Genomic DNA, 13,811 nt, shown 5'->3' with positions numbered 1-13,811 from the left:
ATCAAGGCAGCAGAGTCACAATCTTTACACTCTGGCAGTATTTCACTCTTCATTTTTGCTCTTTCAAAACTCTTTTATATCCTCTCTCATTGTATATTTCCCACCTTTCAAATCATATGTACCTGCAAAACAACTTTTTCACTTCTCTGTTATGCAAAACCAACATGTGTGAAAATCAAGGATTTTAGCCTTACTAACAACCTTGATTTTCACGCATGGGAAACATGCTTTTGTTACTTTCTCATTAAGCACACTTCTTATCATCAAATCTCCATAGAATACCTTTTCCTTAATCCCAGTTTCTTGCACCTTTATACTTTTCTCATTCACTTTTTCTTTCATTCTCCCTTCTACTGTACCTTATGACAATTTTTTCTCCAGTTGCACAAGCTTATGTTTTGTCCTCTAAAGCAGCGCTTCCCAAATTGTGGGCCACAGCACCCCCCCTTGGGGGGGGCCATTAATTTTGATGAAGTGGGCCGTGAAATAATGAAAACAAATTTAAAATGTATTAAGACTAAGTAGATATTTTTTATCTAAACATTTAATTTTTATTATTTATTATTTCTTTTTTGTTATTTTTTATATTTTAATGGTAAAAAATCATACATTGGTGTTGGTTCACAAATTTTGCTTCCTGCGTATTTCAGCGCTTAATGAATATTAGTAAATATATGCTTATTCATATAAATTTCATTTCAAAGGTATTCATAAGAAGCACAAAAAATACAAAAGCAAAACCTTGTGCTCATTTAAAACAGCCAAGTTTTTTATGCTTTAAATTAATGTTTCATTGCTAATGTTAAAAAAAATCGTAATACAGACATATATTGTTATAATATTTATTATAACAATATACAGGGTGTTCGGGATAAATTTGACAGTTTCGTAAGGAAAAAGAAAATCTTCTTTGTATCTATTAAATTTAATGAATTGACAAAAAACATTACAGGCAGAGTTAATTACAATACTATCAACAAGATTTACTCAAAATAACCACCATTAGCATCGATCACAGCTTCAATCCTGCTTCGGAACCTCGAACAAGCTGATGCTACAGTCTCCCTGGGAAGGGCCGCAAAAACTGTTTTAATTTTATCCATTAACTGGGCTTTTGTATTACTGGAAGTGCGATTGGTGTCTTTTTCAACTGCGCCCCATACAAAATAATCCATGGGGTTAAGGTCTGGGGAGTTTGGAGGCCAAACATTTGGACTGGTGAAGTCGTAGAAATTTTCAGACAACCATTTTTGACTTTTCCCAGAGGTGTGGCAAGGGGCCGAATCCTGCTGCCATACATACGGCCTACCATTGGCTACCCTTGTTATCCAGGGCTTGACTACAGTGTTTAGCAACTCCACGTAGCCATCTGAAGTCAACCTGAGGCCCTCTTGGAAAAAATGCGGAGGCATCACATTGCCTTCAGAGGATACACATCCGAAAACCATCACAGTTTGGGGAAATTTAGTCTGCATTACACGAGGAATGTCCTTTGTACTGTATGCAAGCCATCTGTTATTCTGCGTGTTGTGTTTTTGATCCTGGCAAAAGTTTTTCTCATCGGAAAAGAACCAGATTGTTTGTGGTTCCGCAGGATGTTTCACTCTGCTTAGAAGTTTCTTCGCGTTTATCAAACGTTTTTCACGGGCCTTTTCTGTAAGCAGCTGACCTTTGCGGCGCTTGTATGAGTAGTAGCGGAGGTCTTCATTGAGTGCAAGCTTCATAGTAGAGGCTGCAACATTCATTTCACGTGACAAAGCCCGAATTCCAATGCCAGGGTTCTTCAACACCTGTTCCTGCAGATTTGCGAGGAATTCTGCTGTACGAACGCAATCAGATCGTCTGCTAGGGATCTTTCTTCTTGCTACATCCTCGTAGTCACCATTGCAAGTCTCTAGTTCATGCCTGATTGTTTTTACTGTATTCAGGGAGCATTGGGCAGCAGTCGAAATATCCTTATTTTGATGGCCGGCACGAATCATCATGATACAAGTTATTCTCTTCCATGATTCAGGTGGGTTCCAGCTATCCATCCTTTCTGAAATCTTGTATATGAATGAAGAAGGGTCCAACCTTTTAAATGAAGAGAAGTGTGTGTTAATACATGTAACTTACGGAAAAATATAATTAATTATAAATATGTCAAATTTATCCCGAACACCCTGTATGTCTGTATTACGCAGGCTTATACAGTGTCCTTTAGAGCAGTGCTTCCCAAAGTTGTATAAGTCTGTATTAATAGCAGGCTTATACAGTGTCCTTTAGAGCAGTGCTTCCCAAAGTTGTATAAGTCTGTATTAATAGCAGGCTTATACAGTGTCCTTTAGAGCAGTGCTTCCCAAATTTATGGTCCCTTTGGAAAAATTAGAATATTTCATGGCCCCATCGAAGCCTGCTTTTTCTCTCCGCCTCACAGTCACTTCATCATCCACATTACTTTCAGCCACTTCGTTCATGCTCCCATTCATATTTTGTATACACCCTCTGTCCAAAAAGAAACCAAACTTTTCTAAAATAGAAGAAACTAGTGGCGCCACCTGTCGTATCTTTTTGTTGTTGAAAGCAGCAACCTTCATTAGTGTTGTGTCAACTGTTTATGACATTTGTTTCATTAGAAGCTGAGTTATAGTGTCAAGAGTGAGTGTGTTTTGACGAACGGTTGGAAAATGAGTTTCAAACAGAGAGCTGCGATTGACTTTTGTGTTAAACTTGGTAAAAATTTTACCAAAACGCATCAAATGCATCAAAAAGCATATGGTGATGAATGCTTATCCTGTACTCAAGTTTACAAGTGGTTTAAGCCAGCGTTTCTCAACCTTTCTAAGCCCAAGGACCAGTAGAATGCCTAAAACAATTCTAAGGACCACTAAGTTACAGAGGCATAGCTTAGGGGGGGGGGGGGGGAATACACCCCAGGCAGCACTTTTTTGAAGTTTAAGAAATCTTGCCATACTGTCTATAACAGTGTTTCTCAACCTGTGGTCCGAAGAATGTTCAAAGGCGGAAGCAATAAAACTATATTGTTCACTTCACCCCTCTTTTATTATTCGTCATTCTGCTGCTAAATTTGTAGTGGCAGAATGACGAACAAATGGCGAAGAGGAGTAAAGTGAACAACAGTATAGTTTTATTGCTTCCACCATCTTGCTGTTTTATCTTTATTATATTTGAAGTGAACATGTGTTATCCACATTTCAACGAATTGCTTGTTTATTGATTTTTATTATTGAAGGTTTCCTTCCTTCATACACAGCTCAGTATATCTTCAGAAGTGCTAAGTGGTACTTGGACAAAGTATGTCCTGAGTTAACCCCAGTATTTATATATTTTTCAGAAACGTTTTTTAATAATGGAAAAGTGGCTTAGAACTTGGACTTGGAAAAAAAAGAGCAAATGAAACAGGTGATGCTAACCCTAATTGTGATACATGTGTTGTAATGGCGAGTAAATCTGATACTATTAAAGTAGAAGAAACAAGCAGTTCAAAGAAAAAATACAGTACGAAATATAACAGTTCATATTTGGAATTTGGGTTTACTTGGTGTGGAGATGAAAGTGAACAGAAATCCTCAATATGTTTTGTGTTATGAAATGCTGTCGAACGAGTGCATGAAACCTACGAAACTCTGACGACATTTAGAAACTAAACATGGTGATGTGAAAAATAAGCCAACTGAATTTTTTCAGCGATGCTTAGGGACATTAAATCATGGGAAAGATATAATTTTCTGAATATGAGAATTACAGAGATATTTCCCTACTGAGTGTTCCTGGCAAGATCTATGCAAGTATACTTGAGAAACAGTTGAGAAGAATTGTGGAAGAAAAGCTTGGTGAAAAACAAGCTGGATTTAGGCCAAACAGAGGCTGTCAGGATCAGATCTTCACTTTACGACAAATAGTCGAGAAAGCATGGGAATATAACAGAGATCTGTATTTAAGTTTTGTCGATTTGGAAAAGGCATATGACAAGGTGCCAAGAGAGAACCTAATCAATACGCTGCAGTTATATGGTGTCAATGGGGCTTTATATCAAGCAATACTTAGTCTTTATTTGAGTTGTAAGTCAGCAGTTAGAATTGAAGGAAGTACAGGAAGATGGGATAATAACAGAGGAGATAATGTAAATCTGGTGTAAGACAAGGATGTACATTATCCCCTCTGTTATTCATTATCTATATGGATCACATTATGAAGGAAAGTGGTATTAAACCTGATATCAAAATTGGAGATGTTAATGTCAGCTCTTTGCTTTATGTGGATGATGTTATACTTCTAAATAAATCCGCTACAAGTCTGCAAGATTCTCTGACTAAATTGAATAGCTGTTGTAATAGATATGGTATGAAGGTCAGCAATAAAAGACAAAGACAATGAAAATAGGCAGAATCATTGAAAATGTCAACTGTGTTGTGAATGGAGAACCTGTGGAACAAGTAAAACATTTCAGCTACTTAGGCACGATTTTTACTGAAGATGGGAAATTAAATATAGAAAGAGACAACAGAATCAGCAAAGCTGGTATGGTGGGAAGTCAATTGAATAAATTCATATGGAATAAGAGAGAAATTAGTCGGAACACTAAATTAGCTGTATACAAGACAGTGTTCAAACCAGTTTTGACTTATGGATCTGAGAGCTGGGTCAGAAGTAAAACACTTGACCAAAGACTAGAGGCCGCAGATATGAGAGTCCTGAGAAAGATTAGAGGCATGAACAGATGGCATCAATGGCAATATCATATTAAAAATGAGGATATTAGGAAAGAACTTGACATTGTCAGCATCCAGGAATGCGTTAGCAGAGCTAATCTCAGGTGGTATGGTCACTTAAATAGAATGGGAGAGGAAAGATTAGCAAAACAAGTGTTCTTCTCTGCCAGGTTGGCAGGAAAACGACCCAGAGGAAGACCAAGATATAGGTGGATTGATACGGTACAAAGTGCCTTAGACGATAGAAATATAAGATCTGATAATGTTGGAGTCTTGACAAGTAACAGACTGATTTGGAGGAAAATTGTACATAGGAAGTTAGTAATGATGTAATTTTTTCATGTAGTACTGTCATATCCTGTACACCCCTTGAGGGTACATGGCAGGAATTTGATGATGATGATGATGATATAATTTTCGGCCATGGGTTCCATTAATAGCAAGGCACTGGAAGCATCCTATCTCCTAAGTTTGTGCATAGCGAAAACAGGTAAAGCTCATTCTATCGGGGAAAATTTGTTACTTCCAGCTATAAAAGATGTGGTAAAAACTATGTTTGGGAACAAGTTACTAAAAGATGTTGATTTCATTCCTCTTTCAAATGACACTGGCGGTCTCAGTTAATCGAAAGAGTTAAAGAAGAGCCCTTATTATGCATTAAAAATAGACAAGATGTTACAAATGATGCACAGTTAATATGCTACATAAGATATGTACATGATAACAACATTCATGATGATATTCTCTTTTGTAGAACTTTGCCATCCCGAACAACTGAAGAAGAAATATTTCACACTCTCAATAATTACATAATACACAAAGGGATCCAGTGGAAAAAATGTATAGACTTCTGTTCGGATGGAGCTTGTGCCCCTACAGGCAGGCATAGTGGGGTTGTTTCTATGGTTCAGATATGAATTGGGTACCATACATAGGGAAGCATTAGCCTCCAAAGGAATGCCACCAGAATTTAAAACTGTGCTATACAACGCTGTAAAGCTAGTTAATTTTATCAAAGCTCGACCGTTAATTAACAGGTTATTTTCAGTACTCTGCGATGAAATGGGCAGTGAATATATACAACTTTTGCTTCATTCTGAAATTTGGGCAAAGTAGTAACAAGGCTATTTCAATTAAGGTACGGAGTTTTATTGTTTGTAAATGAACGTAATTCTGATTTTGCATCACTCCTTGTTGACAAAACACGGATATTAACACTATCCTATCTTTCAGACATTTTTTTGAAATTAAATGAACTACTCTCCCTTCAGAGAAATTCTTTAACTGTTCTTGATCCGTATGACAAAATAAAGGCATTCGAGAAAAAAACTGGTTTTATGGATTAATTATGTAAAAGACAGACAATTTGCACCTTTTCCAACATTGGAATCCTTTTTAGTGGAAAATAATTTTTTTGATTCTGAGTTTCCGGAAAGGGTTTGTGACTACATCAAAAATCTGAAATGAAATTTTCAAACATATTTTTCAAATAACTTTTATAATAAATTTCTGTGGGTTCGCGATCCATTTCAGGCTTGCAGTCACAAGAACGACCTTTCGTTATCGAAAAAAGAACAGTTAATTGAGCTTTCAAGTGACACTGGACTTAAAATGCAATTCTGTGAAATTGGTTTGGCTCGATTTTGGATCTCGCCTTCAGTGAGAAGTGAATTTCCAGAATTATCTGAAGAAGCATTGAAAATCGTCATGCAGTTTTCTACAACCTATCTATGTGAGAAAATTTTCATTGATACTCCTTCAAATAAAAACAAAATACAGACTTCGTCTTAGTGTGTGTGCCTATCTTTAACTGAAGTTGACCAATATTGAGCCAGATATCCAGCAACTCTGCAAGGGTCGAGAAGCTCAACCATCTCATTAAAAGTAAGTAGTAACATAATTATATATTATTTATTTGATACACTTTTAATCAAACTTTCAATTTAATTAATTATGTTTCCATATGTTTTCAAACCATGCATTTAGATTTATTATGTTATAAATGGCACAGTTTTTCCGAAATGTTGGTAATTCCCATTGGTTTTTAAAAAAAATTAGAAAAAGTCAAAACGATGTATAGGGAAATAAATTAAAAATACTATGTTTATTTTTGAAGTTAAACTTTAATTTCAACATTCTAAAATGTTATTTTTCTTGCTTTTCTGTTCGTAAAATCATCGATGACATTGTCGAAGTCTATTTCATCACTCAGTTGCTGTTTTATAGACAGTATGGCAAGATTTCTTAAACGCCAAAAAAGGGTGGGGCGTATCACTCCCCCCTACCCAAGCTAAGCCTCTGTACGTAACTTAGTGGTCAGTAGAATTGTTTTAGGCATTTTACTGGTCCTTGGACTTAGAAAGGTTGAGAAATGCTGATCTATAAAACAGTAACTGAGTGATGAAATAGACTTCGACAATGTCATCGACGAGTTTAAGGTCAACGGACCATCTGTCGTCCGTGGACCACAGGTTGAGAAACGCTGGTTTAAGCGATTTCAAAGTGGTTGTGAGGTACTTGAGGACGACAAAAGGTCGAGCTGTCCAAAAACTGGACTGAGCGAAGTTAACATCCAAAAAGTGTGATTTCATCAAAGAAAACTCGAAATCATTGTGAGATTGAATGAAGATGAATTGGGGATTCCAAAATCAACTGTGCACAACATTTTGACTGAGAGTTTGGGCCTTCGTAGATTGAATCCACGATTTGTTCCCCGCAAGTTGACTGACGACCAAAAATGTATCGAATTGAACACTGCAAAGACCTCATTAAAACCGCTTGTAAGGACTCAAACTTCCTTGAAACGATCGTTACTGGTGACAAAATTTTGACTATGAGCCCAAAACAAAGCACCAGAGTACTGAGTGGAGACCACCAGAATAGGGGCACTTGAAAAAAAAGTCGCTTGGAGAAGTCAAAGGTAAGGACAATGCTGATTTGTTTCTACGATTCCAAGGGCATTATCCACAAAGAATTCCTTCCGCCTGGCCAAACGGTCAATGGTGAGATTTATCTTGAAGTTTTGAAGTGATTGATAGCGAGAATTTGTCGCATATGGCATGAATATCGTGACGACTGACCGTTCAGCAAAACACTGTCACTCTTGGCACTATAACTCAGCTTCTTATGAAATAAATGTCATAAACAGTTGACACAACACTAATGAAGGTTGCTGCTTTCAATAAGAAAAAGATACAACAGGTTGCACCACTAGTTTCTTCTATTTTCGAAAAGTTCGGTTTCTTTCTGGACAGAGGGTGTAGTACTGTTCATTCCTTCCACTACATTCTCTACATTCCTGTCTTACATTGTTAATATTAGGTAATTCATTCTTCCACCTTCAGCATGACTAGCACTTCTTGCACTCGGGCACAAAACATTTAAAACAAACAACAGTGGCCCTTTCCATAATGCATAGCATAGCATCATACACACCCTTAAGGATGTGTGCTTTGAATTATGGGATACTAAGGCAATTAATGAAGTCATTTGCCTCTATATACAAGTAACTTAGTTGTGAAGATACTTCATGTCAGTAGCGCACCCGGAGGGGAGACAAATGGGCCCTTCCACCCCTTTCAAAAAAAAAAGGGGGGGGGGACACTAGAAAATTTTCCAAAAATCTTTTCCTAATTACGAGGGGAGTCTGAAAAGTTCTCGGCCTAATAATGAAAAAACGAATTTATAATTTCAAAATTATTTTTATTTTCCAACATAATCTCCCTTAAGACTAATACATTTATTCCAGCGATGCTCCAGTACCATTATCCCATCCCTGTAGTGGTTCTCAGTAAAATCCCCTCTACAGCTGCAATCACCTCTTGATTCGAAGAAAAACGCCGATCAGCGATGAGGAGTTTTAGTTTTGGGAGGAGATAGAGAAGTCAGAGGGAGCCAAATCTGGGGAATAGGGTGGATGTTCAAACAATTCATAGTGCAGATCCCTTAATTTTCATATTGCCAAAACACCTCTGTGGGCAGCATTGTCCTGATGAAAGATTTTTTTTCAACTGCAAACCAGATCTTTTCTCATGATTTTTTTTATCTAGTCTTGTTAAAAGATCGGAATAATATTCCCTGGTTATTGTTTTATCCTTTTCAAGATAACAAAATGCCTTTAGCATCCCAAAACGCTGATGCTGTAATTTTTCCTGCGGATGGAACCGACTTTGTCTTTTTTGGCGCTGAAAACTGGCTTCTGTCCACTGTTTTGACTGTGGACAAAAGTTTTGACTCTGGTGTGTAATAGTGAATCCAAGTCTCATCCATAGTAATAAATCGATGCACAAAATCAGTTTCATTCTTGTTAAAATGCACCAAGCACTGTTCAGAGATTTTCATGCGAGTGTGTTTTTGATTAGCTGTGAGAAATCTTGGCAAAGCTTTTTCATTTGCAATTCTTCATGCAAAATATATCCTACATGTTCTTTTGAAATGCCTATAGGCTCAGCAATTTTACACACTTTGACTCTCCAATCATCCAATACAATACCATATCATGCACATGATCAATGATTTCTGGTGCCAAAAATGTTACACTTTTTTGGACTTCCTTCAAGTGGATCATCTTCAAGGCTGGTATAGCCATGTTTAAACTCAGCAGCCCATTTCTTAATTGTTGAAAATGAAGGCGAAGAGTGCCCATGAACTTTTATGAACTTCGAATGAATTTCATTTGGTGTTAAACCTTTTTTTACAAAGAATTATATAACTTCACGATACTCAATTTTATCCATTTCAAGGGACAGACAACACTTTTGCTTCAGACAGTTGTATAATACAAACTACTTGATTTTGTATTATACAACATTGAATAACTTGCAGTTTTGCATGGATGCTTATGACAGATGTACCAACTTAGAAAAAACAATCTTGCCAATAGTGTTCCCATCTGTCAAAGCCAAAAACTTTTCAGACCACCCTCGTAAAATTAATTTTTTTATTTATGTCATGTTGTGTCTTCTATTTCTATACTACTTATGAATTAGCAGTCACATAAGGTGGGAATAAACCATAGCTCTTGGGAATCACGACCACTGTGAACGCAAGGCGAACAAAGTAGTGCTTAGGCGGGCCAAGCGCTACTTTGTTGTCCAAGCTGGGCCAGAGGAGATCACGGGTATCATCTGTTGGCGATCACTGCAGATGCTCAGTCATAGGTCGTATACGTATACAATGTGTAGTTTGTATTCTCAAATCATCTCAACTCGTCCCCCTCAAGATTAAATCCTGAGTGCACCACCGCTTCACGTACAAACGTTTTTTGCTTACATTTGGATAAAGGATTAAACAAGAATATAATTTCTTGCCAACACACTCTCTCTCTCTCTCTTCCTCCCCCCCTCTCCCTCTAGGTTTTATACTGCAAAGTATTCACTCTCAGCAATGAGTATACAACACACACTACATCACATGAAATCCTTCATATTGAAATCACTGAATACCAAAGTCTTGGCCACCATTTTTCTCATGTGCATTTTAGCCTTGTAGACTGCCTTTTAAACAAATTGCATAATAAGATTAAACAGACACACTCAACTGCACAGCATAAAATAAAGAAAATACACCAATAATAATTAGCGATATCACGAATATTTACTAAAAATAAAGACTTATCTGAACAACACCTGCAATGCTGTTGCTTTGAAGGACAATGCTAATGACTTCCAGTATTCAAATACATTAGAAGTGTTTATAAAAACATAAGTTGTCATTTATTTTCTCGATTAAGAGGCTCTGTGAATTTGAACGAACACACACACACACACACACACACACACACACTGTTGGGCCTATCTATTTGGCAAATTGTTGACAAATTGGGCCAACCCAGGACAACAATCAGTGACACCATACTGAGATGGATATGCAGAAAGTCAACTGCAAGTGATACCCGCAGTGGATGATTCACCACACTCATTGAACATGACCATAGGGTGCTACAAAGGATAACATGTAAAAACTACCAATCATCAGTGGGCATGTTGAATGCGGAGTTCTCGGCATTGAATGGAACATAATTCCGTACAAAAACATTCAGAGCTCAAAACATGAGTTTCCATGATAGGACAGCATGATTCGTGGTTCCATAACACAGCTTTCCAAGCTGTGTTATGGAGCCAGAAATCATGCTACACCCTCTACGAGCAGATGTATGAGTGTGGGTGTGGCAGATGCCCAGTGAACATCCCTTATTGGAGTGCGTAACACCCGAACTATGAAATTCAGAGATGGCGGTGTGATCTGCTTTTCCTGGTTTTCTCAGAAATCGGTTTGTGAGGTCACAAACAATGAACTCCAAGAGGTATGAACATTCTGGACAATGCACTGTGTCATAAGGCTGCTGCTGTAACTGCATGGTTTGTGGACACGAATGTCACCACACTAGACGACTGGCCTCCCACTGAGTTCTAATCTCAATCCTATTGAATATCTGTGGGATGAACTGGAGTGCTGAGTGAGTTCAAGGAACATCTGCCCCACAAACAGCCCAGAACCTCATTACATGCCTACAGGAAGAATGGTCCAAAATTCCCATTGATCGCTATTGTATTCTTGTAGAAAGTATACCTTGTAGGATTGCTGCAGTCATTGCAATGAAAGGAAGTCCTACATCTTATCAAGGTGGGTGCCGTGGCTGTTTGTTTTTCACGCTATGGTTGACTCATTTCCAAGCAGTATATATGTTATGGTTAAAGTGATAAATCCGGTTATTATTAATAATTACCGGTTAAAGTGAATAATTTACGAGAATTAATCGCTTTAACCGGTTAAAGTGAATAATTCCTAGAGAAGTCTGGTAAATGTAATAAAAACATGTCTATAGGTTTTATATACAGGTAGGTTAGGTTAGTTTATATAATGAAAAAATAAGGAAAGTACTTCTTTGGCACTCAATAAAATTAGAAATCATTATAAACTAACCTAACCTTTATCGGTTAGTTTAGTTTATGATTTCTTATTTAATTGAGTGCAAAAGAAGTACTTTCCTTACTTTTTTCTTTATAACCTAACCTTTATTGGTTAGTTTGGGTTAGTTTATAATGATTTCTGATTTCATTGAGTGCAAAAGAAGTACTTTCCTTACTTTTTTCTTTATAAACTAACCTAACCTAAGCTGTTATAATTTCTATTGAGAATGAAAACCTATATATAAAACCTGTAAACATGTTTTTATTACATTTACCAGACTCCTCTATGAATTATTCACTTTAACCGGTAATTATTAATAATAACCGGATTTATTACTTTAACCATAAATACACACATACATACATAAATAGATATAATTATTATCATCAGACTCGATGTCAATAAGATGCTGAAAGTAACTTCATTCCTGTTTCTACATAGACCATGCAAGCTTTCAAGGCGAGATCTGATAGAACAGGGTAGTTAATTCTTATCTCCCATAGTATCCTATGTCTGTAAATTCTATATGTTCTTATACCTGTTTTGTGGATGAAAAACCCTGCTATCTCTGTATGAAACTGGCTAACTCACCTTCAGTTGAAAAGCCCTGATAAAGGTTCTTCATGCCCTAGTCAGGATTCAAACCCATGGACTGATGGTCATGCTGACTGAAGAATACCTGACAGAAGAATGGTCAAAATACCCAATTCATTATCACACAGATGGAGAGTATGCCTAGAAAGATAAAGTGTGATCAGGCCTAAAAGAGGGCTCCACATACTATTGAGATATATTTTCTTGGGGAACCTCAAGCAGTTACAATTCACCAGATGCAGTTTATGATATACATAAAGAATTTTAAGAAAAAATAAAAGATAAAATCCTGTGGATATAATGTTATGAATATGCTTAATCATGTAAGTGATTATGAAAAAAGGGATAACTGTAGGTTCATCTTGTTCGAACTTACAAGGATTCTGGTATATGCAAGGGTCTCTGTATAAGTGAAGCATTATATACAAATAGAGATCTGAAGGTTTTCAAACTTAGTCATACAGACAACAGGAGTGAGTATACAAAAAAGCATGGAGGTAGCATATTATGTCTGTACACAAATTTCAGGGGTTGATTCAGTATCAGGAAGGTTGATTTTGTGGCCTTGATGAATACCTTGTGGCCTCAGATTGTTGGCAATAATAAGACCTGGCTCTCAGTGGTGGAAAGACTAAGTGTAAAAGGAACAGTATATTTAGGAAGGATAAACAAGACAGGAGAAGGGGGTGAGTGTGGCACTGATGTTATCGGATAATCTGAGTCCAGCTAGGATAGAAATCTATGATTGCAAGATTAGTAATGATTTCACATAGCAGTGAGTGTGAAGCTATCTGGGCGAGATCTGATAGAACAGGGTGAAGGGTGAAGTGATGTCTAACAAGATTAAATAAATGGTGGGGTACTGTTACATTCCTAGTGGATCAGTTCTGGTGAAATGAAATGAATCTCTAAGTCAACTTGATGGGTGCTAAACAAGTAATCATCACAGGGGACATTAATTATCCAAATACTGATTGGGTAGCATTGAAATCTCACGAAAAGAATGAAGCTGAATTTATTGAGCTGTTGTGATACAACTTCCTTAAGCAGTGTATGACAGAGAAAACTTGAGCTCAAAGTATCAGACTTAATTACAGTGTTGGAGGGGGAAGTCACTTAAAGACATGACTGTTCTTCATGTTCTACATATACTTTGTCACTTCCCAGGGCAGTAGAGTATGAAAACTGAGTGAGAAACGACTAATTATATGGATGTTCCATTCAGAGAAGGTCACATGCTAATTACAAAGCAGGAAATTATCTTGCTGGATGAGAAGGATATTGGCAGTACATGAGAATTATTAAAAAGTACATGAATGATGCTGAAATGTGTCCTGGGAGTTGGAAGAATAATAGGATTAAAGAGGAAGTGGAAGGAATACTGCACGCATAGGAATGACATCAGCGATGAAATTATAAGGCTCAGGCCAGAAGAGTTCTGAAAGCTAAGCACAAGCATAAAAAGAAACTGTCTCTGCAGGCTAAAGGCAACCCCAAAAGAAAATATCATTATGTTGAAAATAAAAAGAATGAATGTGAAAGAATAACTCTACTAAATGGATGTATGAGGGTAGCAAATGCAGAAAAAATTTT

General features: G+C 37.0%; 1 protein-coding gene across 3 annotated transcripts in view; it reads right to left on the bottom strand.

Annotated features, from left to right (window-relative positions):
- The window catches only part of LOC150107398 (uncharacterized), a 65,764-nt gene that overhangs the window by 25,134 nt on the left and 26,819 nt on the right, over positions 1–13,811 (bottom strand). The window contains exon 3 of one of the 3 annotated variants that reach the window (XR_016548242.1): positions 12,216–12,359. The exons of the other annotated variants lie outside the window; for them this stretch is intronic. The gene's annotated coding sequence lies outside the window, so the exon portion shown is untranslated. The remainder of the gene's footprint in view (positions 1–12,215; positions 12,360–13,811) is intronic. 3 annotated transcript variants of the gene reach the window in all.

This window comes from Typopeltis vanoorti, chromosome 4 (genome assembly GCF_054136105.1).
Source record: "Typopeltis vanoorti isolate ZY-2024b chromosome 4, IOZ_Tvanoo_1.0, whole genome shotgun sequence".
Taxonomy (NCBI): Eukaryota; Metazoa; Arthropoda; class Arachnida; order Uropygi; family Thelyphonidae; genus Typopeltis; species Typopeltis vanoorti.
Note: the sequence above shows the minus strand (reverse complement) of the source record. Positions and strands in the feature narration are given on the sequence as shown.